This window comes from Sciurus carolinensis, chromosome 14 (genome assembly GCF_902686445.1).
Source record: "Sciurus carolinensis chromosome 14, mSciCar1.2, whole genome shotgun sequence".
In the NCBI taxonomy this organism is placed as follows: domain Eukaryota; kingdom Metazoa; phylum Chordata; class Mammalia; order Rodentia; family Sciuridae; genus Sciurus; species Sciurus carolinensis.
The window spans coordinates 12,366,248-12,390,831 of NC_062226.1; the positions used below are offsets into that span (position 1 = coordinate 12,366,248).

Here is a 24,584-nt window from a genome sequence, read left to right on the forward strand (position 1 = left end):
GATGTTGGTTGCTTCATTCTGTTATTTTTCCCCTTCCCCCCACCCCTCCCATCCCTCTTTTCCCTCTATACAGTTCTTCCTTCCCCCATTCTTGCTACCCTCCCTAACCCTCACTCTAACCCTAAACCTAACCCCTCCCACGCCCCATTATGTATCATCATCCACTTATCAGCGAGATCATTCTTCCTTTGGTTTTTTGAGATTGGCTTATCTCACTTAGCATAATATTCTCCAATTTCATCCATTTGCCTGCAAATGCCATAATTTTATCATTCTTTATGGCTGAGTAATATTCCATTGTATATATATGCCACAGTTTCTTTATCCATTCACAATTGAAGGGCATCTAGGTTGGTTCCACAATCTGGCTATGGTGAATTGAGCAGCAATGAACATTGATGTGGCTGTATCTCTGTAGTATGCTGATTGTAAGTCCTTTGGATATAGGCCAAGGAGTGGGATAGCTGGGTCAAATGGTAGTTCCATTCCAAGTTTTCTAAGGAATCTCCATACTGCCTTACAGAGTGGCTGCACTAATTTGCAACCCCACCAGCAATGTATGAGTGTACCTTTTTCCCCACATCCTCGCCAACACCTGTTGTTGTTTGTATTCTTGATAATTGCCATTCTGATTGGGGTGAGATGGAATCTTAGGGTGGTTTTGATTTGCATTTCTCTTATTACTAGAGATGTTGAACATTTTTCCATATGTTTGTTGATTGTTTGTAGGTCTTCTTCTGTGAAGTGTCTGTTCATTTCCTTAGACCATTTGTCGATTGGGTTATTTGTAGTCTTGGTGTTGAGTTTTTTGAGTTCTTTATAGATTCTGGAGATTAATGCTCTATCTGAAGTATGATTGGCAAAGATTTTCTCCCACTCTGTAGGCTCTCTCTTCGCATTGCTGATAGTTTCCTTTGCTTAGAGAAAGCTTTTTAGTTTGAATCTATCCCAGTTGTTGATTCTTGCTTTTATTTCTTGTGCTATGGGAGTCCTGTTGAGGAAGTCTGGTCCTAAACCGACATGTTGAAGATCTGGACCTACTTTTTCTTTTATAAGATGCAGGGTCTCTGCTCTGATTCCGAGGTCCTTAATCCATTTTGAGTTGAGTTTTGTGCATGGTGAGAGATATGGGTTTAGCTTTATTTTGTTGCATATGGATTTCCAATTTTCCCAGCACCATTTGTTGAAGAGGCTATCTTTTCTCCATTCCATATTTTTGGCCCCTTTGTCTAGTATGATAAAATTATATTTATTTGGGTTTCTGTCCGTGTCCTCTACTCTGTACCATTGATCTACCTGTGTATTTTGATACCAATACCATGCCGCTTTTGTTACTATTGCTTTGTAGTACAGTTGAAGTTCTGGTATTGCAATACCCCCTGCTTCATTTTTCCTGGGAAGGATTGCTTTAGCAATTCTGGGTTTCATATTCTTCCAGATGAATTTCATGATTGCTTGCTCTATTTCTGTAAGATACATCATTGGGATTTTAATTGGAATTGTATTGAATCTGTATAGCACTTTTGGTAGTATGGCCATTTTGACAATATTAATTCTGCCTATCCAGGAACTTGGGAGATCTTTCCATCTTCTAAGGTGTTCTTTAATTTCTTTCTTTAGTGTTCTGTAGTTCTCATTGTAGAGGTCTTTCACCAATTTTGTGAGATTGATTCCCAAGTATTTTATTTTTTTCGAGGCTATTGTGAATGGGGTAGTTTTCCTAACTTCTCTTTCTGAAGATTCATCACTTATGTATAAAAATGCATTGGATTTATGAGCATTGATCTTATATCCCGCTACTTTACTAAATTCACTTATGAGTTCTAAGAGTTTTCTGGTAATTTCCTCATTCCTCTAAGTATATAATCATATCATCAGCAAATGGGGATAGTTTGAGTTCTTCTTTTCCTATTCGTATCCCTTTAATTTCTTTGGTCTGTCTAATTGCTCTGGCTAGAGTTTCAAGGACGATATTGAATAGGAGTGGTGAGAGAGGGCATCCCTGCCTTGTTCCAGATTTTAGGAGGAATGCTTTCAGTTTTTCACCATTAAGAATGATATTAGCCATGGGCTTAGCATAGATGGCCTTTACAATGTTAAGGAACGTTCCCACTATCCCTATTTTTTCTAGTGTTTTGAGCATGAAGGGGTGCTGTATTTTATCAAATGCTTTTTCTGCATCTATTGAAATAATCATGTGATTCTTGACTTTAAGTCTGTTGAAATGGTGAATTACATTTATTGATTTCCTGATGTTGAACTAACCTTGCATCCCTAGGATGAAACCCACTTGATCATGGTGCACTATCTTTTTAATATGTTTTTGTATGCGATTTGCTAAAATTTTGTTGAGAATTTTTGCATCGATGTTCATTAAGGATATTGGTCTGAAATTTTCTTTCCTCGATATGTGTCTCTGTCTGGTTTAGGTATCAGGGTGATATTGGCTTCGTAGAATGAGTTTGGGAGGGTTCCCTCCTCTTCTATTTCATGGAATACTTTGAAAAGTATTGGAATGAGCTCTTCTTTAAAGGTTTTGTAGAACTCGGCTGAGATACCATCAGGTCCTGGACTTTTCTTTGTTGGTAGGCTTTTGATGACTTCTTCTATTTCATTACTTGAAATTGGTCTATTTAAATTGTGTATGTCCTCCTCGTTTAGTTTAGGCAATTCATATGTCTCTAGAAACTTGTTGATATCTTCGAAATTTTCTATTTTGTTGGAGTATAGATTTTCAAAATAGCTTCTAATTATGTTTTGTATTTCAATCGTGTCTGTTTGATATTTCCTTGTTCATTTCGAATATTGGTGATTTGGGTTTTCTCTCGTCATCTCTTTGTTAGTGTGGCTAAAGGTTTATCAATTTTGTTTATTTTTTCAAAGAAACAACTATCTATTTTGTCAATTTTTTGTATTGTTTCTTTTGTTTCAATTTCATTGATTTCAGCTCTGAGTTTAACTATTTCTTGTCTTCTGCTACTTTTGGTGTTGGTCTGTTCTTTTTCTAGGGCTTTGAGCTGTAGTGTTAGGTCGTTTATTTGTTGAGTTTTGCTTCTTTTATTGAATGCGCTCCATGAAATAAATTTTCCTCTAAGTACTGCTTTTATAGTGTCCCAGAGATTTTGATATGATGTTTCTTTGTTCTCATTTACCTCTAAGAATTTTTTAATTTCCTTCCTAATATCTTCTGTTATCCATTCATCATATAATAGCATATTGTTTAATCTCCAGGTGTTGGAGTAATTTCTGTTTTTTACTCTTTCATTTATTTCTAATTTCAATCCATTATGATCTGATAAAATACAAGGAAGTGTCTCTGTCTTCTTGTATTTGCTAACATTAGCTTTGTGGCATAATATATGGTCTATTTTAGAGAAGGATCCATGTGCTGCTGAGAAGAAAGTGTATTCACTCTTCGTTGGATGGTATATTCTATAAATGTCTGTTAAGTCTAAATTATTGATTGTGTTATTGAGATCTATGATTTCTTTGTTCAATTTTTGTTTGGAAGATCTGTCCAGTGGTGAGAGAGGCATGTTAAAATCACCTAGTATTATTGTATTGTGGTCTATTTGGTTTCTGAGATTGAGAGGATTTGTTTGACATACATGGGTGAGCCACTGTTTGGGGCATATATATTTATGAGTGTTATGTCTTGCTGATTTATGGTTCCCTTAAGCAGTATGAAATGTCCTTCTTTATCCCTTCTGACTAACTTTGGCTTGAAGTCCACATTATCTGAAATGAGGATGGATACCCCAGCTTTTTTGCTGGGTCCATGTGCATGGTAAGTTTTTTCCCATCCTTTCACCTTTAGTCTTTGGGTATCTCTTTCTAAGAGATGAGTCTCTTGCAGGCAACATATTGTTGAATCTTTCTTTTTTATCCAATCTGCCAGTCTATGTCTTTTGACTGATGAATTCAGGCCATTAATATTCAGGGTTATTATTGAGATATGATTTGTATTCCCGGTCATTTGACTCATTTTATTCATTTATTTGTTTATTTTTGACATGACTTGGTTCCTCTTTATTTGAGAGTTCCTTTAGGATAGCTCCTCCCTTTGCTGATTTGCTTCTTTGTTTTTCATCTCTTCTTCATGGAATATTTTGCTGAGAATGTTCTGTAATGCTGGCTTTCTTTTAGTATATTCTTTTAGCCTTCGTTTATCATTGAAGGATTTTATTTCGTCGTCAAATCTGAAGGTAAGTTTTGCTGGGTATAAGATTCTTGGTTGGCATCCATTTTCTTTTAGGGCTTGAAAAATGTTATTCCAGGCCCTTCTAGCTTTTAAGGTCTGGATTGAAAAATCTGCTGATATCCGTATTGGTTTCCCCCTGAATGTAATTTGGTTCTTTTCTCTCACAGCCTTTAAGATTCTATCTTTATTTTGTATGTTAGATATTTTCATTATAATGTGCCTTGGTGTGGGTCTATTGTAATTTTGTGTATTTGGAGTCCTATAAGCCTCTTGAACTTGATTTTCCATTTCATTCTTCAGATTTGGGAAATTTTCTGATATTATCTCATTGAATAGATTGTTCATTCCTTTGGTTTGTTTCTCTAAGCCTTCCTCAATCCCAATAATTCTCAAATTTGGCCTTTTCATGATATCCCATAGTTCTTGGAGATTCTGTTCATGATTTCTTACCATCTTCTCTGTTTGGGCAACTTCATTTCAAGATTAAATATTTTGTCTTCAATATCTGAGGTTCTGTCTTCCAGGTGTTCTATCCTATTGGTTATGCGTTCTATGGAGTTCTTAATTTGGTTTATTGTTTCCTTCATTTCAAGGATTTCTGTTTGTTTTTTTTTCAATATCTCTAACTCTTTATTGAAATGGTCTTTTGCTTCCTGTATTTGCTCTTTTAACTGTCGATTGGTGCGTTCATTCAATGCCTGCATTTGCTCTTTCATTTCATTGTTTGCTTCCCTTATCATGTTGATTATGTACATTCTGAACTCCCTTTCTGACATTTCTTCTGCCATGCTGTCATTGGATTTTATTGATGTAACATCCAGATTTGTTTGGGACATTTTCTTCCCTTGTTTTCTCCAATTGTTCAGGAACCAGTGGGACATTAAGATATTGCAGATTTCCTCTATTGACTTATAATGTCCCTGAAGATTGCTAGTATATCCCCTCTTATCCTTCAGTAGCCTGAAGTCTTGGAGGAAGTTGATAATGCAGTGCTCCACAAGGAAGCTGCCTCTCTAGGGGTGGTGGCCTTCAGGTGGGGTATATTCCCTGCTAGTGGGCAGAGGTGCCTCCACTTGTTGACCAATGGTCATCCCAAGGGGAACTAGGCTGCGGGCTGAGGCAAGGCCTGTTTGGGCCTGTGACTCTGGTTTTACCGTCCTTGTGAGAAAACCTCACCCAGCGGGGAAGATTCACCCGGTGGGGAGGTCTCGCTGGTCAGTTCCCCTCCTAGAGGTTCCCCTCAGTCCACAACTACCGCCTGGGCAGGGCAGCCTTCCCAGGCAATGTTCCCAGGGGCCCGAACCTACCTCCTGGGCCTGGGAGCCCTGCCCTTCGCAGACGAGTCTCCTTAGGTAGCCCCTCCTCAGAGAAGCTGCCCGCAGTCCTGGAACCTTCACCCCGCCCCTCAGCTTGTCTCTGTGTAGCTCTTTCAACAAAAGGTGCCTAGGTCCCCGGACTGGACCGTGCTTTGCACCTAATCACCTGGCTATGCGACCCTTCCTCTGAGCAGTCACTTGGAGCCTCGTACATATGCTCCAAGCCCCAGTGACCCGCCGCTCGTCTCTTCCTCCAGGCAGCCACCCGGTGTTCTGTGTGGGCGCTTGGAGACCAAGCAACTCACTGCGCACCTCCACCTCCTCAGGACAGCCCCCCCCCCGTTGTTCAGGCGGTTGCTGAGTCCAAATAGCTCACCGCCCAGTTCTTCCTCTGGCAGCCGCTGGAGCCCCGGCAGCTTGCTCCGAAACCAAGCGCTGTGCTGCGCAGCCTCCTCTGCAAAGTTCCCCGCTGTCCATGTTTACCGCTCCAGCGGGGGGAGGGGCGTCTCGCCGAGCCACTCTACTTCACAAAGTTCCCTGCGTTCCGGGGCTACCGCCCCATCCGGGACGCCTCCCCAATGGGAGAAACTCACCCGGCAGCTTTGAGTTGGTCCCAAGTCTCTCACTATCTCCTCTTTTGAATCTTGAGTCCTGGAGCAACATGAAATGCAGCCGCCCTCTAGTCTGCCATCTTGAAACCCCTCAATATGTGTATTTTAACTGGACTATCTCAAACTTTTGCCACCCCAATGCCCTACAGATGGTCTGGACAAAATATGTTTGGTGTCCACCTAGGAACCAACACAGCATCTTTTGGAGAAACCATGAAACATGAATTATCATCAGATGAGACCAGGTGCCAACTTGAGAAACCCAGAAGTTACAATGCAGATCTGAGATTAGCGTATTCACAATTTTGGTAGAATGTTCTAGTACATGAGACTAGGGTGCTGAGGAAGAAGTTCCTTATGTATTCTTCAAATGGAGTCCTGGATATATAAGCCTGTGAAAGGAAGATTGAAATGTGGGCAGTCTAGTTAGGTGTTTGGGAAAGACAGGACCAGGGCACAGGAGGGACAGAGAAACTGAAGAGCACTATCATCCTGGGAAGCAGAGAGTTGGAGAATTATTGAGGAGCCTGAGTATGTAAGACCTTTATAACATGATAGAAAGTTTCAGTGCTTTTCTCAAGGCAAAAGTACACCCAAGAAAAGGCTTGAGTATACATGTGACTGAAAGTTTTAAGTAACTTGCTGTCTACTGGGTAGAGGAGCAGATTCTGAAGGGTAAGAGAGTCAGCAGGAATCTGGATAGGAGGTTATAGCAGTAGTTTATATACAAAATGACACCTGCTTACCTGGATTGTGGCAGAGGAGGTGAGTAAACTTACAGAGATTTGGTATAACATTTGGAATAAATCCCCAAAAGATTATGGTATTAAAGATAAACAAATGGAGGCATGTGTTTCTCATATCTTCTCAAAATTAGACATAGAATCAGTTTGAGAAAACAAATTGACATGGAGATTTGGATAGATGCTCAGTTCAAGATAAATTACTTGGAGTTCTTTTCATAATGTGATATGAAGGTGGTAGGATCTAGGTATCAGTTACACATTCTAGACACAAACATGCACAACCATGCAAACTCTCATGTTTAACGTCATTTCTGGTCCTACTCTGACACAGCTCCTTAGATGATGAGCAGATACCTTCAGCGACAGGCCATGGGAAGGTTCTCCCATTTCTCTTTAGAGGGCATGAAACACAGCGAAATAAGTGGTAACTAGGGGTGTCTAAGTTCCACTGTAACAGACTGAAGACATACTAGTACACAACTATTCAAGATGGATATATGGGTAGTTTTGTTCACAGCTTCTAAGAAACCAGAGTGAGTTCTAAGTTGACAAACCATGGAGATGCCCTGTGGGTCAGTCACACTATCCCCAGGTTAATCAGAGACAAACATAATATAATTGCTTCATTGCCTCTGGCTCCCTTAGGGGAAGAACAACTTGTTGAAGCAGACCTAAGAGAGTTCATCCTTGGAGGAAGCATGATGATAACCTTTAGGAACTTGGTGATCCACCAAACTTCTCTTCTCAGCTTACCTTGGGGAAAATCAGAGTCCATAATAAACCAGGCTTGAGGTTGAGTGTGATCACCAAAGTCTCTTGCCTTTGAGCCCATGTTAAATCAAGAACACTCGAGACAGGAGAGAAGATGGTGGAGTAGATCTTGGCAGCAACCCTCAACTCCTCCGCAACCTGGAAATGAAGCAGTGAAAGCACAACTGAACAAAGGAGTGAGTGGCAGAGTAAATAGGCTAAAACTCAACATAGGACAACTTGAGACTTGAAAGGACTTGGAATTTTATTAGCATAAAATAAAGACAGAATCCCATGACCCCAAGCCCTGAGCAGAATGGGGGCAGGGAAAGGAGTAGCAAAGAGAGAAAGAGGGAGAATAAAGGCCCATAAGGTTATTTCCTTAACAACCATTGGAAAGATAAGTGGATCAAGTTGAAAGAGGACAGGAAAAGCAAAGAAAGGGAAAGAGATCACAGAGTTTAGCATAAGTTTTGGTCTGAAAGATATGCCAGGCAGGCGGTCATTTTGTAGAGTTCCCAGTTAGCCAGCCTCCCTAGAAGAAGTTAAATCAATACAGCTTCTCCCCACCTACAGATAGAAACAAGTAAACCAGAGGGGCAGGACATGGTGGTGCATGCCTGTAATCCCAGTGGCTTGGGAGGCTGAGGCAGAAAATTGCAAGTTTGAGGCCAGCCTTAGGAACTTAGTGAGACTCTGTCTCAAAGTTTAAAATGGGCTGAGATGTGACTCAGTGGTTAAGCAACCCTGACTTCAATCCCTAGAAAAAAACCTGTAGAAGGCTGCTACTAGTTGAAGGTTACCAAACCCTATTTCCCTTACTTCAGACATGGGGAGTGAGGTGGAGCTGACCTGAGATCAAATCACTCATGGGGAGAACTAGCTCCAACCCAGAACTCTCCAAACTCTCTACAGAAGCTTGGGTGAAGATGGGCCAGCTGCCATCCTACTCCCCTCATGGTGACAGGAAAAAATCCAGTGATCTGTGGTAGCCAGGTTAGAGGTTTCTGTGCCACAGAGAGCCCACAGAGAACCTCATGCACAGGGCCCACAGCTGCCTACAGCCACCAAGCATTTAGACAGCACTGCTACACAGAAGCCCTAGCAGAGGGGAGAAGGTGCTCACAATCTCCATCAGCAGTAGGAGCTTAGACAAAAGCAGTCATGGGGAGGGTACACTGGTCTACATCAGCCAGGGTGGAGGCTTCTAGTTGCACACTACCAACAGAGACTCTGCATTCACAGATCCCACAGTTGCAGACAGTCATCAAATTCTATGCTGCTATAAAGATGGGGGTGGGGAGAATTCAGCATCCCACCAAAGTCAGCAACAGTCCTGAGACCTGCACTCTGTGACTTTGCACCCAAAAGAAACAGCCAGCAATACAGCACCCTCCAAGCACTCAGATTAAGGTCCCTGGGATAACCAACAAGCACCAGCTGGTGAGAAAATCATAGAAAACCTAGCTCCTGGACTCCAGTAAGGAGGACCCACAGGTGTGGTCCCAGGGTTGCCAGTTAACTCAATTCTCATTCAGAAACACAGACCCACAAAAGGCAACTCCTAAGGATAACCCCAAGTATCAAGTGGAGAACCTCATGCATGCACAAAGAAGGGCTGTTCAGAGGAGTATCCCACTGACACCAGCCACCACCTGATGTGCCCAGACACAACCCCACTAACCTGCAACCTTTGCATTCCACAGGTGCAACAGCCCTATACCCCCATGGGCCACCCAGCAGATCAAATGACTACAATACCTTTGCCCTACACCACCATACCCCACACACTTCAAAATATACATGGGGAAACCCACGCTGGATTTTACAATGCTGGATACACAGAGATTTTTCATCAGGAAGGCATATAAAAGTGTCCCCCTTACCTGACTGCTAAGTTGCATATAATTAGGGATCATAATCTCTGACCCAACAGGAAGCTAGCAGGTACCTGGACACACCAAAGATCATGGGGGCCTCCAAGAATTTATTAAAGCTGAGCTGGTGTGATCGCTACCTCCACACCCAGGACAACACAGCAGTAAAGCTGAGGAGTGACGGCCATCTTCTAAAGGTCCCAAATCCTGATGAAATTTAAATCATGGAGACTCAATGAGAAATCTCTCCACCATGACATAGATTATCATAAATTGCTCTAATGTCAGTATTGAATCAGTAGATATCCCAGGTTATTCAATATTGCAGCCCTCAAACTTGATTGTGTTTCTTCTAATGTCTTAAAGCATTATCTGGAATTGCTCTTTCCTTGTTTTCTTTGTTTCAGATTGCAATTGCCTCTCTTTTCCCTCTCACATTACCCACTCCCTTCCTCAAATCTCCCCAACAAACTTTTTCTTCTTTTTGTCTTGAATTGTATTATTCTTTTCTATCTTTTCTTTCTTTTTTCTCATTGCCCATTTTTTCATCCCTACCCTTTTCAAACTCTATATAGTGTAAGAGTAATTTTACTATCTTTAATAATTAACATATCAACTTATTCAAGAACATTACTACAAACTTTATATCTGTACTAGAGGAACTATAGAGAATATTTTCAATAAGTTTTCTCCTAAGTCTTATTAGTATTGGCTTTACTCTGAAGTGGTTCCAGATTATAGGGTTTAGTGTCTTTTCTCAAAGTGGTGCTGATACTGGGAAGAAAAGAGGATACATGCTAATTGGAAGTATCAATATTCACCCATCCTGGGGCACATAAAAGTAGAAGAAATAATTATCACAGAAAATGGGTAGGCATTCAAAAAGTATGAAAAAGTGAATTAAAAAACCACCCCAAATAGCCCACAACACTTCAGAAACTGATCTCATTGACACTGCAGTGGAGGAAATGTTGGAGAACAAATCTAGAAAGTTCATAGTTAAAATGTTGAGCCAGTCAAAAGAAGATGGAAGGCATGAGCTAAAAAGAAAAAGTACAGGAAGCGAAAGGTCATTTGAACAAAGAGATATTAGGAAAAAGAACCAAGGAGAAATTCAGGAAATGAAAGACTCAATAAATGAAATTTTAAAATTCAGTTGAAAGTCTCACCAATAATTAGACCACATAGAAGATAGATTCTCAGATCTTGAAGACAAAGTATATAACCTTGAAAATAAAGTCAACAATAAAGAAAAGGTGTGGGACCCAGCCCAGCACCCTCACACAACTCCAGCACCTCCACCCGGCCCAGCATCCATGCGCCAGCCCAGCCCTCAGTCTAGAACCCAAACCCCATGTGATCTATACCCGCACTGCAGCTGACCATCCACCAACATGGTGCCTATTATCATGAATTATTCCCGACCTAAGGCCACCATCCCTAGTCCCTTCTTGGGACACTGCATTATCAAGTACCTCTCAGGCATCAGGCTACTGAACTCTTGGAGGTTTGAACAATACAGTATGGTTTTATTGTAGAAATTTTTTATTAGTAGTATCATTACAATTCTTCCTGTTATACCTACTATTATTCCTACTGTTTTTTCTATTTTCCTCTTATCTATCTGTTTCCTTGGAGACTCTTTCTCCCTTTTCTCATTCTTACAACTAATTTCTTTTAATTCCCCTTTCACTATTCCTATGATTTAGTACCTCTATAGACTCATTTCTTATCTCATTAGCATCCCTACACCCCTCCCCATCCACTTTGTCCACCATTAGAAATTGTGGTCATTATTGCAAACCTACTGGTTATGCTATAGATAATAATCAAACTCATCATCTCTGTTTATTAAGATAATGGGTTAATATCTTAATAGGGACTATTTGGGTTAAGGATCCATATTGTTTATATTGTGTGCTGCTACTATTGCTCTCCCACTTTAAGGTGAGGTATTGGAAACCTGCAGGATCACTATAAGTCCATAGGGGGGAAACTGCAATACCTCGGATTTCCACTGCTAGAGGGGAAGATACACAAACAACATGAAAAAACAAGGAAAGAAAGTATCCCAAGCAAACCTAGATGCTATATCAATAGAACCCAATGACAGCATAGTAGAAAAATGTAAGAAAGGGAGTTCAGAATGTATATAATTAAAATGATCCAAGAAGCAAAGAATGAGATATTAGAGCAAATGCAGGCAATGAATGATTGCACCAATAAATAGTTAAAAGAGCAACTGGAGGAAGCAAAAGATCATTTCAACAAAGAGATAGAGATTCTGAAAAAAACAAACAAATTCTTAAAATGAAGGAAACATTAAATCAAATTAAAAACTCAATAGAAAGCATAACCAACAGGCTAGATCACTTGGAAGACAGAACATCAGACATTGAAGACAAAATATTTAATCTTGAAAACAAAGATGGCCAAGCAGAAAAAATAGTAAGAAATCATGAACAGAACCTCCAAAAATTATGGGATATCATGAAAAGACCAAATTTAAGAATTATTGGGATTAAGGAAGGCACAGAGATACAAACAAATGAATGAACAACCTATTCAATGAAATAGTATCAGAAATTTCCCCAAACCTGAAGAATGAAATGGAAAATAAAGAACAAGAGGCTTACAGAACACCAAATGCACAATCCACACCAAGGCACATTATAATGAAAATGACTAACATACAAAATAAAAATAGGGTTTTAAAGGTTGTGAATCTGAAAATCATCAGATTATATATAGGGGGAACCAATACAGATATCAGCAGATTAGCCCAGACCCTAAAAGTTAGAAGGGCGTGGAACAACATTTTTCAAGCTTTGATAGAACACAAATGCCAACCAAGAAACTTACACCCAGCAAAACTAACATTCAGATTTGATGAGAAATAAAATCCTTCCATGACAAACAAAAACTAAAAGAATTTACAAATAGAAAGCCTGCACTAGAGAAAATCTCAGCAAAATATTCCATGAGGAAGAGATGAAAAACAACAATGTAGGTCAGCAAAGGGAAGAACTACCCTAAAGAAAAAGCAAATTAAAGGAGAAACCTGGTCAAGTTAAAAACCAAAAATAAGCCAAAATGACTGGGAATACAAGTCATATCTCAATAATAACCCTGAATATTAATGTCCTAAAATCATTAATCAAAAGACATACACTGATCCAAGATGGTGGCCTAGAGGGAGACTGCACCCCCAGTCGCTCCAGAACCCAGGAGGTAAGAAGGGGAGGCATTGAGAGACTCAGACTGAAATAGAGCCACAGGTGAGTCTGCCCACTGGGTAAAGCTCAGCCCGGGTGGCAGGCCCAGATAGAGGTGACTTATCGGAGCCAGGCAGGGCAGCTAGAGTCTTCCCAAGGTAGCCTTCCACACTCCGGCAGTGGGCTCCTCCCACACGGCCAGCTGCACGGTGCAGGCCCACAGTGAGAGCATTTCCGCACAGAGCCAGTTCCAAACCGTGGAACCAGTAGGGGGCTAGGGGCAGTTTTCTTCGGATGAGCTGCTTTATCAGATTCCTCCAAGACATCAGGCTACTGAAGGCTGGGAGGTGATACACTGGAAATCTACCGGGACACTATAAGCCAATAGCGGAAAACTGCAATATCTCAGGGTCCCACTGACAACTGACCAATATGAGAAAACAAGGGAAGAAAATGTCCCAAACAAACCTAGATACTACATCAATAAAACCCAATGACAGCACAGCAGAAGAAATGTCAGAAAGGGAGTTCAGAATGTACGTAATTAAAACGATCAGGGAAGCTAATGAGGAGATGAAAGAGCAAATGCAGGCATTGAAGGAGGAGATGAAAGAGCAAATGCAGGCATTAAATGATCGCACCAATCAACAGTTAAAAGACCAAATACGGGAAGCAAGAGATCATTTCAATAAAGAGTTAGAGATACTGAAAAAAAAAAACAAACTGAAATCCTTGAAATGAAGGAAACAATAAACCAAGTTAAAAACTCCATAGAAAGCATAACCAATAGGATAGAACACCTGGAAGACAGAACCTCAGACATTGAAGACAAATTATTTAATCTTGAAAGCAAAGTTGGCCAAACAGAAAGATGGTAAGAAATCATGAACAGAATCTACAAGAATTATGGGATATCATGAAAAGGCCAAATTTAAGAATTATTGGGATTGAGGAAGGCTTAGAGAAACAAACCAAAGGAATGAACAATCTATTCAATGAAATAATAACAGAAAATTTCCCAAATCTGAAGAATGAAATGGAAAACCAAGTACAAGAGGCTTATAGAACTCCAAACATACAAAATTACAACAGACCCACACCAAGGCACATTATTATGAAAATACCTAACATACAAAATAAAGACAGAATTTTAAAGGCCATGAGAGAAAAGAATCAAATTACATTCAGAGGGAAACCAATAAGATTATCAGCAGATTTTTCAATCCAGACCCTAAAAGCTAGAAGGGCCTGGAACAACATATACCAAGCCCTGAAAGAAAACGGATGCCAACCAAGAATCTTATACCCAGCAAAACTTACCTTCAAATTTGACGATGAAATAAGATCCTTCCATGATAAACAAAAGCTAAAGGAATTTACAAAAAGAAAGCCAGCATTACAGAACATTCTCAGCAAAATATTCCATGAGGAAGAGATGAAAAACAACGATGCAAATCAGCAACAGGAGGCGCTAGCCTAAAGGAATAGCCAAATAAAGGAGAAACCAAATCATGTCAAAAACAAATAGAGTCAATTGACTGGGAATACAAATCATATCACAATAATAACCCTGAATGTTAATGGCCTGAATTCATCAATCAAAAGACACAGACTGGCAGATTGGATTAAAAAGAAAAATCCAACAATATGCTGCCTGCAAGAGACTCATCTCATAGAAAGAGACACCCATAGACTAAAGGTGAAAGGATGGGGAAAAACATACCATGCACACGGACACAGCAAAAAGCTGGAGTATCCATCCTCATCTCAGATAATGTGGACTTCAAACCAAAACTAGTCAGAAGGGATAAAGAAGGACATTACATGCTGCTTAAGGGAAGCATAAATCAGCAAGACATAACAATCATAAATATCTATGCCCCGAACATTGGCTCATCCACGTACGTCAAACAAATCCTTCTCAATTACAGAAATCAAATAGACCACAACACAATCATACTAGGCGATTTTAACACACCTCTCTCACCACTGGATAGATCGTCCAAACAAAAATTGAATAAAGAAACTATAGATCTCAACAACACAATCAGCAATTTAGACTTAACGGACATATATAGAATATACCATCCAACAAAGAACGAATACACTTTCTTCTCAGCAGCACATGGATCCTTCTCTAAAATAGACCATATTTTATGCCACAAAGCTACTGTTAGCAAATACAAGAAGATAGTGATACTACCTTGTACTCTATCAGATCATAATGGATTGAAATTAGAAATAAATGACAGAATAAAAAACAGAAACTTCTCCAATACCTGGAGACTAAATAATACACTATTATATGATGAATGGATAATAGAAGACATCAGGAGGGAAATAAAAAAATTCTTAGAAGTAAACGAGAACAAAGACACATTATATCAAAATCTCTGGGACACTATGAAAGCAGTACTTAGAGGAAGATTTATTTCATGGGGTGCATTCAAAAAAAGAAGTAGAAATCAAGAAATAAACGACTTAACACTACAGCTCAAAGCACTAGAAAAAGAAGAGCAGACCAATACCAAAAGTAGTAGAAGACAGGAAATAGTTAAAATCAGAGCCGAAATCAACGAAATCGAAACAAAAGAAACAATCGGGAAAATTAACAAAATAAATAGTTGGTTCTTTGAAAAAATAAATAAAATTGATAAACCCTTAGCCACACTAATAAAGAGAAAGAGGGAGAAAACTCAAATTACTAAAATTCAGAATGAACAGGGAAACATCACAACAGACACGAGTGAAATACAAAACATAATTAGAAGCTATTTCAAAAAATCTATACTCCAACAAAACAGAAAACCTCGAAGACATCAACAAATTTCTAGAGACATATGAACTACCTAATTGAACGAGGAGGACATACACAACTTAAATAAACCAATTTCAAGCAATGAAATAGAAGAGGTCATCAAAAGCCCACCAACAAAGAAAAGTCCAGGACCAGATGGGTTCTCAGCCGAGTTCTACAAAACCTTTAAAGAAGAGCTCATTCCAATACTCCTCAAACTATTCCATGAAATAGAAGAGGAGGGAACCCTCCCAACTCATTCTATGAAGCCAATATCACCCTGATACCTAAACCAGACAGAGACACATCGAGGAAAGAAAATTTCAGACCAATATCCTTAATGAACATCGATGCAAAAATTCTCAACAAAATTTTAGCAAATCGCATACAAATATATATTAAAAAGATAGTGCACCATGATCAAGTGGGTTTTATCCCAGGGATGCAAGGTTGGTTCAACATTCGGAAATCAATAAATGTCATTCACCATATCAACAGACTTAAAGTTAAGAATCACATGATTATTTCAATAGATGCAGAAAAAGCATTCGATAAAATACAGCATCCCTTCATGCTCAAAACACTAGAAAAAATTGGGGTAGTGGGAACATTCCTAAACATTATAAAGGCAATCTACGCTAAGCCCATGGCTATTATCATTCTAAATGGTGAAAAACTGAAAGCGTTCCCCCTAAAAACGGGAACAAGGCAGGGATGCCCTCTTTCACCGCTTCTATTCAACATCGTCCTTGAGACTCTAGCCAGAGCAATCAGACAAACCAAAGAAATTAAAGGGATACAAATAGGAAAAGAAGAACTCAAACTATCCCTGTTCGCTGATGACATGATTATATATTTAGAGGAACCTGGAAATTCCACCAGAAAACTTTTAGAACTCATAAGTGAATTCAGTAAAGTAGCAGGTTACAAGATCAATACTCATAAATCCAATGCATTTTTATACATAAGTGATGAATCTTCAGAAAGAGAAATTAGGAAAACTACCCCATTCACAATAGCATCGAAAAAAATAAAATACTTGGGAATCAATCTCACAAAAGAGGTGAAAGACCTCTACAATGAGAACTACAGAACACTAAAGAAAGAAATTAAAGAAAACCTTAGAAGATGGAAAGATCTCCCATGTTCCTGGATAGGCAGAATTAATATCGTCAAAATGGCTATACTACCTAAAGTGCTATACAGATTCAATGCAATTCCAATTAAAATCCCAATGATGTACCTTGCAGAAATAGAGCAAGCAATATGAAATTCATCTGGAAGAATAAAAAACCTAGAATAGCTAAAGCAATCCTCAGTAGCAAGAGCGAAGCAGGGGGTATTGCAATACCAGATCTTCAACTCTACTACAAAGCAATAGTAACAAAAACGGCATGGTATTGGCACCAAAATAGACAGGTAGATCAATGGTACAGAATAGAGGACACAGACACAAACCCAAATAAATACAATTTTCTAATTCTAGACAAAGGTTCCAACAATATGCAATGGAGAAAAGATAGCCTCTTCAACAAATGGTGCTGGAAAACTGGAAAACCATATGCAATAGAATGAAATTAAACCCCTATCTCTCACCCTACACAAAACTCAACTCAAAATGGATCAAGGACCTCGGAATCAGACCAGAGACCCTGCATCTTATAGAAGAAAAAGTAGGTCCAAATCTTCAACTTGTTGGCTCAGGATCAGATTTCCTTAACAGGACTCCCATAGCACAAGAAATAAAAGCAAGAATCAACAACTGGGATAGATTCAAACTTAAAAGCTTTCTCTCAGCAAAGGAAACTATCAGAAATGTGAAGAGAGAGCCTACAGAGTGGGAGAATATCTTTGCCAACCATACCTCAGATAGAGCGCTAATTTCCAGAATCTATAAAGAACTCAAAAAACTCTACACGAAGAATACAAATAATCCAATCAACAAATGGGCTAAGGAAATGAACAGACACTTCACAGAAGAAGATGTACAAGTAATCAACAGATATATGAAAAAGTGTTCAACATCCCTAGTAATAAGGGAAATGCAAATCAAAACTACCCTAAGATTTCATCTCACCCCAATTAGAATGGCGATTATCAAGAATACAAGCAACAATAGGTGTTGGCGAGGATGTGGTGAAAAAGGAACACTCATACATTGCTGGTGGGGTGCAAATTAGTGCAGCCACTCTGGAAAGCAGTGTGGAGATTCCTCAGAAAGCTTGGAATGGAAACACCATTTGACCCAGCTATCCCACTCCTTGGGCCTATACCCAAAGGACTTAAAATCAGCATACTACAGAGATACAGCCACATCAATGTTCATTGCTGCTCAATTCACCATAGCCAGATTGTGGAACCAACCTAGATGCCCTTCAGTTGATGAATGGATAAAGAAACTGTGGCATATTTATACAATGGAATATTACTCCGCAATGAAGAATGATAAAATTATGGCATTTGTAGGCAAATGGTCGAAATTGGAGAATATCATGCTAAGTGAGATAAGCCAATCTCAAAAAACTAAAGGACGAATGATCTCGCTGATAAGCGGATGAGGACATATAATGGGGGGTGGGAGGGGCTAGCATTAGGTTTAGGGTTAGGTTAGAGTTAGGCTAAGGAGAGCGGTAAGAATGAAGGAAGGAGGGACTGTGTAGAGGGAAAGGAGGGGTGGGAGGGGTGGGGGGAGGGGAAAATAAAATAAACATCATTACCCTATGTAAACGTAAAAAAAAATTAAAAAAAAATATTCAAAAAAAAATAAAATAAATTCTCAATCATCCAAAAAAAAAAAAAAAAAGACATACACTGGCAGATTGGATTAAAAAGAAAGGCACAACAATATGCTGCCTTCAAGAGACTCATCTTATATAAAAAGATACCCACAGACTAAAGGTGAAAGAATGGGAAAAAACATACCATGCACATGGACTCAGTAAAAAAGCAGCAGTTTCCATCCTCATATCAGATAAAGTAGACTTTAAGCTAAAGTTAGTTAGAAAGGATAAAGAAGGACATTTCATACTGTTTAAGGAAGGAAGCATAAATCAGGAAGACATAACAATCATAAATATTTATGCCCCAAACAATGGTGCAGCCATGTACATCAAAGGAATCCTTGTCAATTCCAGGAACCAAATAAACCACAACACAATAATACTAGATGACTTTAACACACCTCTCACCATTGGACAGATCTTCCAAACAAAAACTGAAGAAACCATACATCTTAATAACATAATCAATAACTTACTCTTAAAAGACATATGTAGAATATTCCATCCATCATTGAGTGAATATCTTTCTTCTTAGCAGCACATAGATCCTTCTCTAAAATAGACCCTATGTTATGCCACAAAGCAACTCTTAGCAAAAAGATAGAGATACTACCTTGTATTCTATTAGATCATAATGGAATGAAATTAGAAATCATGAGAAAATAAAAAACAGAAACTACTCCAACACTGGAGACTAAATAATATGCTATCGAATGATGCATGGATAACAGAAGACATCAAGAGGGAGACAAAAAAAATTCTTAGAGGTCAACAAAAACAACAATACAACATGTCAAAACTCTGGGATGCTACGACAGCCATACTAAGAGGAAGATTCATTGCATGGAGCGCATCCAATAAAAGAGGACAAAGTCAACAACTAGACAACCTACCATGATGGCTCAAAGCCCTAGAAAAAGAAGGTCAACACCAAAAGAAGTAGAAGACAGGAAATAGCTAAAATCAGAGCTGAAATCAATGATATTAAAACAAAGACACAATTCAAGAAATTGACAAAACAAAAAGTTGGTTCTTTGAAAAAATAAACAAAATCGATGAACTCTTAGCCACAGTAATGAAGAGGAGAGAGAAAACTCACATTACTAAAATTTATGATGAAAAAGGAAATATCACAACAGACCCTGTTGAAATACAAAACATAATTAGAAGCTATTTTGAAAATCTATACTCCAATAAAACAGAAAATCTCGAAGACATTGACAGATTTCTAGTGACATATGATCCACCCAAACTGAATCTGGAGGACATATACAATTTAAACAGATCAATGTCAAGCAACAAAATAGAAGAAGCCATGAAAAATCTACCAGCAAAGAAAAGTATGGGGTCAGATGTATTCTCAACCGAGTTCTACAAGACCTTCAAAGAAGAGCTCATTCCAATACTCCTCAAAGTATTCCATGAAAGAGAAGAGGAGGGGACCCTTCCAAACTCATTCCATGAAGTTAGTATCACCCTGATACCAAAACCAGACAAAGACACATCAAGGAAAGAAAACTTCAGATCAATATCCATAATGAACATAAATGCAATATTTCTTAACAAAATTTTAGCAAATCACATACAAAACATATTAAAAAGATAGTGCATCACAATCAAGTGGGTTTCATCTCAAGGATGCAAGCTTAGTTCAACATCTGGAAATCAATAAATGTAATTCACCACATCAACAGATTTAAAGTTAAGAATCATATGGTCATTTCAATAGATGCAGAAAAAGCATTTGATAAAATGCAGCACCCCTTCATGCTCAAAATACTAAAAAAAAAATAGGAATATACCTCAACATTACAAAGGCTATCTATGCTAAACCCACAGCCAACATCATTCTAACTGAATCAAAACTGAAAACGCTCTCTCTAAAAACTGGAACAAGGCAGGGATGTCCTCTTTCACCACTTCTATTCAACATCATTCTTGAAACTCTAGTCAGAGCAATTAGACAGGCCAAAGAAATTAAAGGGATATGAATAGGAAAAGAAGAACTCAAAAACTATCACTATTTGCCAATGACACAATTCTATATTTAGACATCCAAAAAATTCCACCAGAAAACTTCTAGAACTCATAAATGAATTCAATAAAGTAACAGGATATAAAATCAACACTCATAAATCTAATGAATATCTATTCATAAGTGATGAATCCTCTGAGGGAAATTAGGAAAACTACCCCATTCACAATAGCCTCAAAACAATAAAATACTTGGGAATCGATCTAACAAAAGAGGTGAAACACCTCTACAATGACAACTACAGAACACTAAAGAAAGAAATTAAAGAATTAGAAGATGGAAAGATCTCCCATGTTTTTGGATAGGAAGAATTAATATTGTCAAAATGGCCATACTACCAAAAGTGCTATACAGATTCAATGCAATTCCAATTAAAATCCCAATGATGTTCCTCATAGAAATAGAGAAAGCAAACATGAAACTCATTTGGAAGAATAAGAAACCCAGAATAGCCAAGCAATCCTTAGCAGGAAGAGGAAAGCAGGTGGTATCACAATACCAGACCTTCAACTATACTATAGAGCAATAGTAACAAAAACAGCATGGTATTAGCACCAAAATAGACAGGTAGATCAATGGTACAGAATAGAGGACACAGAGACAAACCCACATAAATACAATTATCTCATACTAGACAAAGGTGCCAAAAACATACAATGGAGAAAGATAGCCTCTTCAACAAATGGTGCTAGAAAAACTGGAAAACCACATGCAGCAAAATGAAACTAAGTCTCTGTCTCTTACACTTTACAAAATTCAACTCAAAATGGATCAAGGACCTAGGAATTAGTCCAAAGACCCTGCACCTAATAGAAGAAAAAGGTCCAAAGTTTCATCATGTCAGTTCAGGACCAGACTTCCTTAACATGACTCCCAAAGCACAAGAAATAAAAGCAGGAATCAATAACTGGGATAGATTCAAACTAAAAAGCTTCTTCTCAGCAAAGGAAACTATCAGCAATGTGAAGAGAGAGCCTACAGAGTGGGAGAAAATCTTTGCCACACATACTTCAGATAGAATACTAATTTCCAGAATCCATAAAGAACTCAAAAAACTTTACACCAAGAATATAAATAACCCAATCAATAAATAGACTAAGGAACTGAACAGACTCTTCACAAAAGAAATTCTACAAGCTCAGCCATAAAGAATGATAAAATTATGGCATTTGCAGGCAAATGGATGAAATTGGAGAATATCATGCTAAGTGAGATAAGCCAATCTCAAAAAACCAAAGGACGAATGATCTCGCTGAAAAGCAGATGATGACATATAATGGGGGGTGGGAGCGGTTAGCGTTCGGGTTAGGGTTAGGATTAGGGTTAGGGTTAAGGAGGGTGGCAAGAATGGAGGAAGGAAGGATTGTATAGAAGGAAAAGAGGGGTGGGAGGGGTGGGGGGAAGGGGAAAAATAACAGAATGAATCAAACAACATTACCCCATGTAAATTTATGATTACACAAATGGTATGCCTTGACTCCATATACAAACAGAGAAACAACATGTATCCCATTTTTTTACAATAAAAAAAAGATAATTTCAAAAAAAATCACCTAATATTATAGAAAAAAAAGAAAATCTACAAACAATCAACAGATATATGAAAAAATGTTCAACATCTCTAGTAATAAGAGAAATGCAAATCAAAACTACCCTAAGATTCCATCTCACCCCAATTAGAATGTCTATCATCAAGAATACAAGCTACAAAAGGTATTGGCAAGGATGTGGGGAAAAAGGCACACTTGTACATTGCTGGTGGGGTTGCAAATTGGGGCAACCACTCTGGAAAGCAGTATGGAGATTTCTTAGAAAACTTGGAATGAAACCACCATTTCACCCAGCCATTTCACTCCTTGGTTTATACCCAAAGGACTTAAAATCAACATACTACAGTGATGCAGCTACATCAATGTTTATAGCAGCTTAATTCACAAGAGGTAGATTTTGGAACCAACCTAAGTGCCCTTCAACAGATGAATGGATAAAGAAACTGTGTTATATATACACAATGGAATATTACTCAGGTATAAAGAAGAATAAAATTATGGCATTTGCAGGTAAATGGATGGAGTTGGAGAATATCATGGTAAGTAAATAAGTCAATCCCCCCCAAAAAATGGGAAATGATTTCTCTGATAAATGGATCCTGATACATAATGAGGGTGGGGGAGGCAAGAATGGAGGAAGGGTGGATTGTATAGAAGAAAATGCAGGATGAGGAGGGGGCGGGAGGAAGGAAAGATAATAGAATGAGACAGACTTCATTATCCTATGTACGTATATGATTACGCAAAGGGTGTGATTCTACTTCATGTTCAACCAGAGAAACGAAAGTTGTACCTCATTTTTGTACAATGAATCAAAATATTTTTTTAAAAAATTCAGAATATAAAATGGTATGGCACAAAATTAATGGCATGTGAGATATAATGCATTTGTAATACATGTGAAAATAGTATGTATTTTAACAACCAAAGGAAAGGCATTAAAATGGTAAACTTAAAAAAATGTGTAAATATTTTTTCACTATTGTAAATTGGGCAAAACTGCCCTTCAGAATGGTTATTCAGATCTAGGCCCCTGAAAGCAGTATATTTGACTTATTAATGCAACCTATGAGGATGCTGACCACAGTGATTTTTTTAAAACTATCTTCATCAATCTGAGAGGGGAAAAAAAAAAATCCCACAACATATAATTGAATAGTAATGAGATCTAGTATTTTCTTCATGTTCACTGACCTTTGAATTTTTATTTTTGTGAACTTCTCAGGTGCTTTACCCATATTTGAACTTAAATGTTAGTATTAACATAATGTTAGTATTAACATTTAATAATGCTATATTCCTTTATGTTTAAGATGAATAAATCTTTATTGATTACCATAAAAGAAACCACAACCAGGACAGTGACCTTGATAGGATGTGTGTGCACATACTTTTAGGCTACTTTTTCCAGGATTGCCTGGTTTAGCAGTAAAATTATAAAACATTCAATTAAAAAAAAATAGAGAAAACATGTTAAGAAATCATGCCAAAAGAAAAGAAAGAAAGGAAGAAAGAAAAAAGAAAGAAAGAAAGAAAAAAAGAAAGGAAGAAAGAAAAAAGAAAAAAAGAAGAAAGAAAGAAAGAAAGAAAAAAGAAAGGAAGAAAGAAAGGAAGAAAGAAAGAAAGAAAGAAAGAAAGAAAGAAAGAAAGAAAGAAAGAAAGAAAAAAAGGAAGAAAGGAAGAAAGAAAAAGAAAGAAAGAAAGAAAGAAAAAAGAAAGGAAGGAAGGAAGGAAGGAAGGAAGGAAGGAAGAAAGAAAGAAAGAAAGAAAGAAAGAAAGAAAGAAAGAAAGAAAGAAAGAAAGAAAGAAAGAAAAAGGAAGAAAGAAAGAAAGAAAGAAAGAAAGAAAGAAAGAAAGAAGAAAGAAAGAAAGAAAGAAAAGGAAGAAAGAAAAGGAAGAAAGAAAAGGAAGGAAGGAAGGAAGACCATGACCAGAAAAGTTTCCAAACCTTAGAAATGAGATGGACATCCAAACACAAGAAGCATTAGGTACATACAGCGGAGTGAATGCAGGGATACCCGTTTGAATAAATGACAGGAAAGAAGACAGAGCTGTGGAAATACTGCCAGCTCCACTCACAGTCCATGACCCCTGCCTGCTGCCTCCCCGGCATCTTCCTCCATGGGAGTGCAGGTGGAGACCATCTCCCGGGAGCCAGGCACACCTTCCCAAAGTGCAGCCAGACCTTCATGCTGCTCTACCATGGGATGGTTAAGATGGAAGGAAATTTGATTCTTCCTGGGAGAGAAACAAGCCCTACGTGTTTATTCTAGGCAAGTAGGAGGTGATCTGGGGCTAGGAAGAAGGGATGGCCTGAATGAGTGTGAGTCAGAAAGCCAAACGATCTCCCCAAACAATGCTTCTGGTGCCACTGTGTACCCAGGCACCATCACCCCAAGCCACTCTGGTCTTTGATGTGGAGTGTCTAAAACTGAAGTGAGAGGAGTGGCTCCTTCCTCAGGTCCCTGCTCTTGGATCTGCCATGGAGGGAAATGGTGTCTCCAGGTGTCTACACGTGAATCCATGTGGAACTGGCCTTGATGTCCCACTGCACACTTTCTACAAACCTGTACGCTGACTGAATGTTCTATCACTCAGCTTGCTTCTGACACTTCCATTTCCTCTTACCCTTTCTTCTTGTATGTGTATTGATCTACATATAGGCCCAAAACCTCAAGTTGATATTTTGTTTGCATTTTGGGGTGC

General features: G+C 38.5%; 1 pseudogene; it reads left to right on the top strand.

Annotated features, from left to right (window-relative positions):
- The first annotated feature begins 23,999 nt into the window (after positions 1-23,999).
- Positions 24,000-24,318, top strand: LOC124964933 (peptidyl-prolyl cis-trans isomerase FKBP1A-like; annotated as a pseudogene).
- Positions 24,319-24,584: the final 266 nt, after the last annotated feature.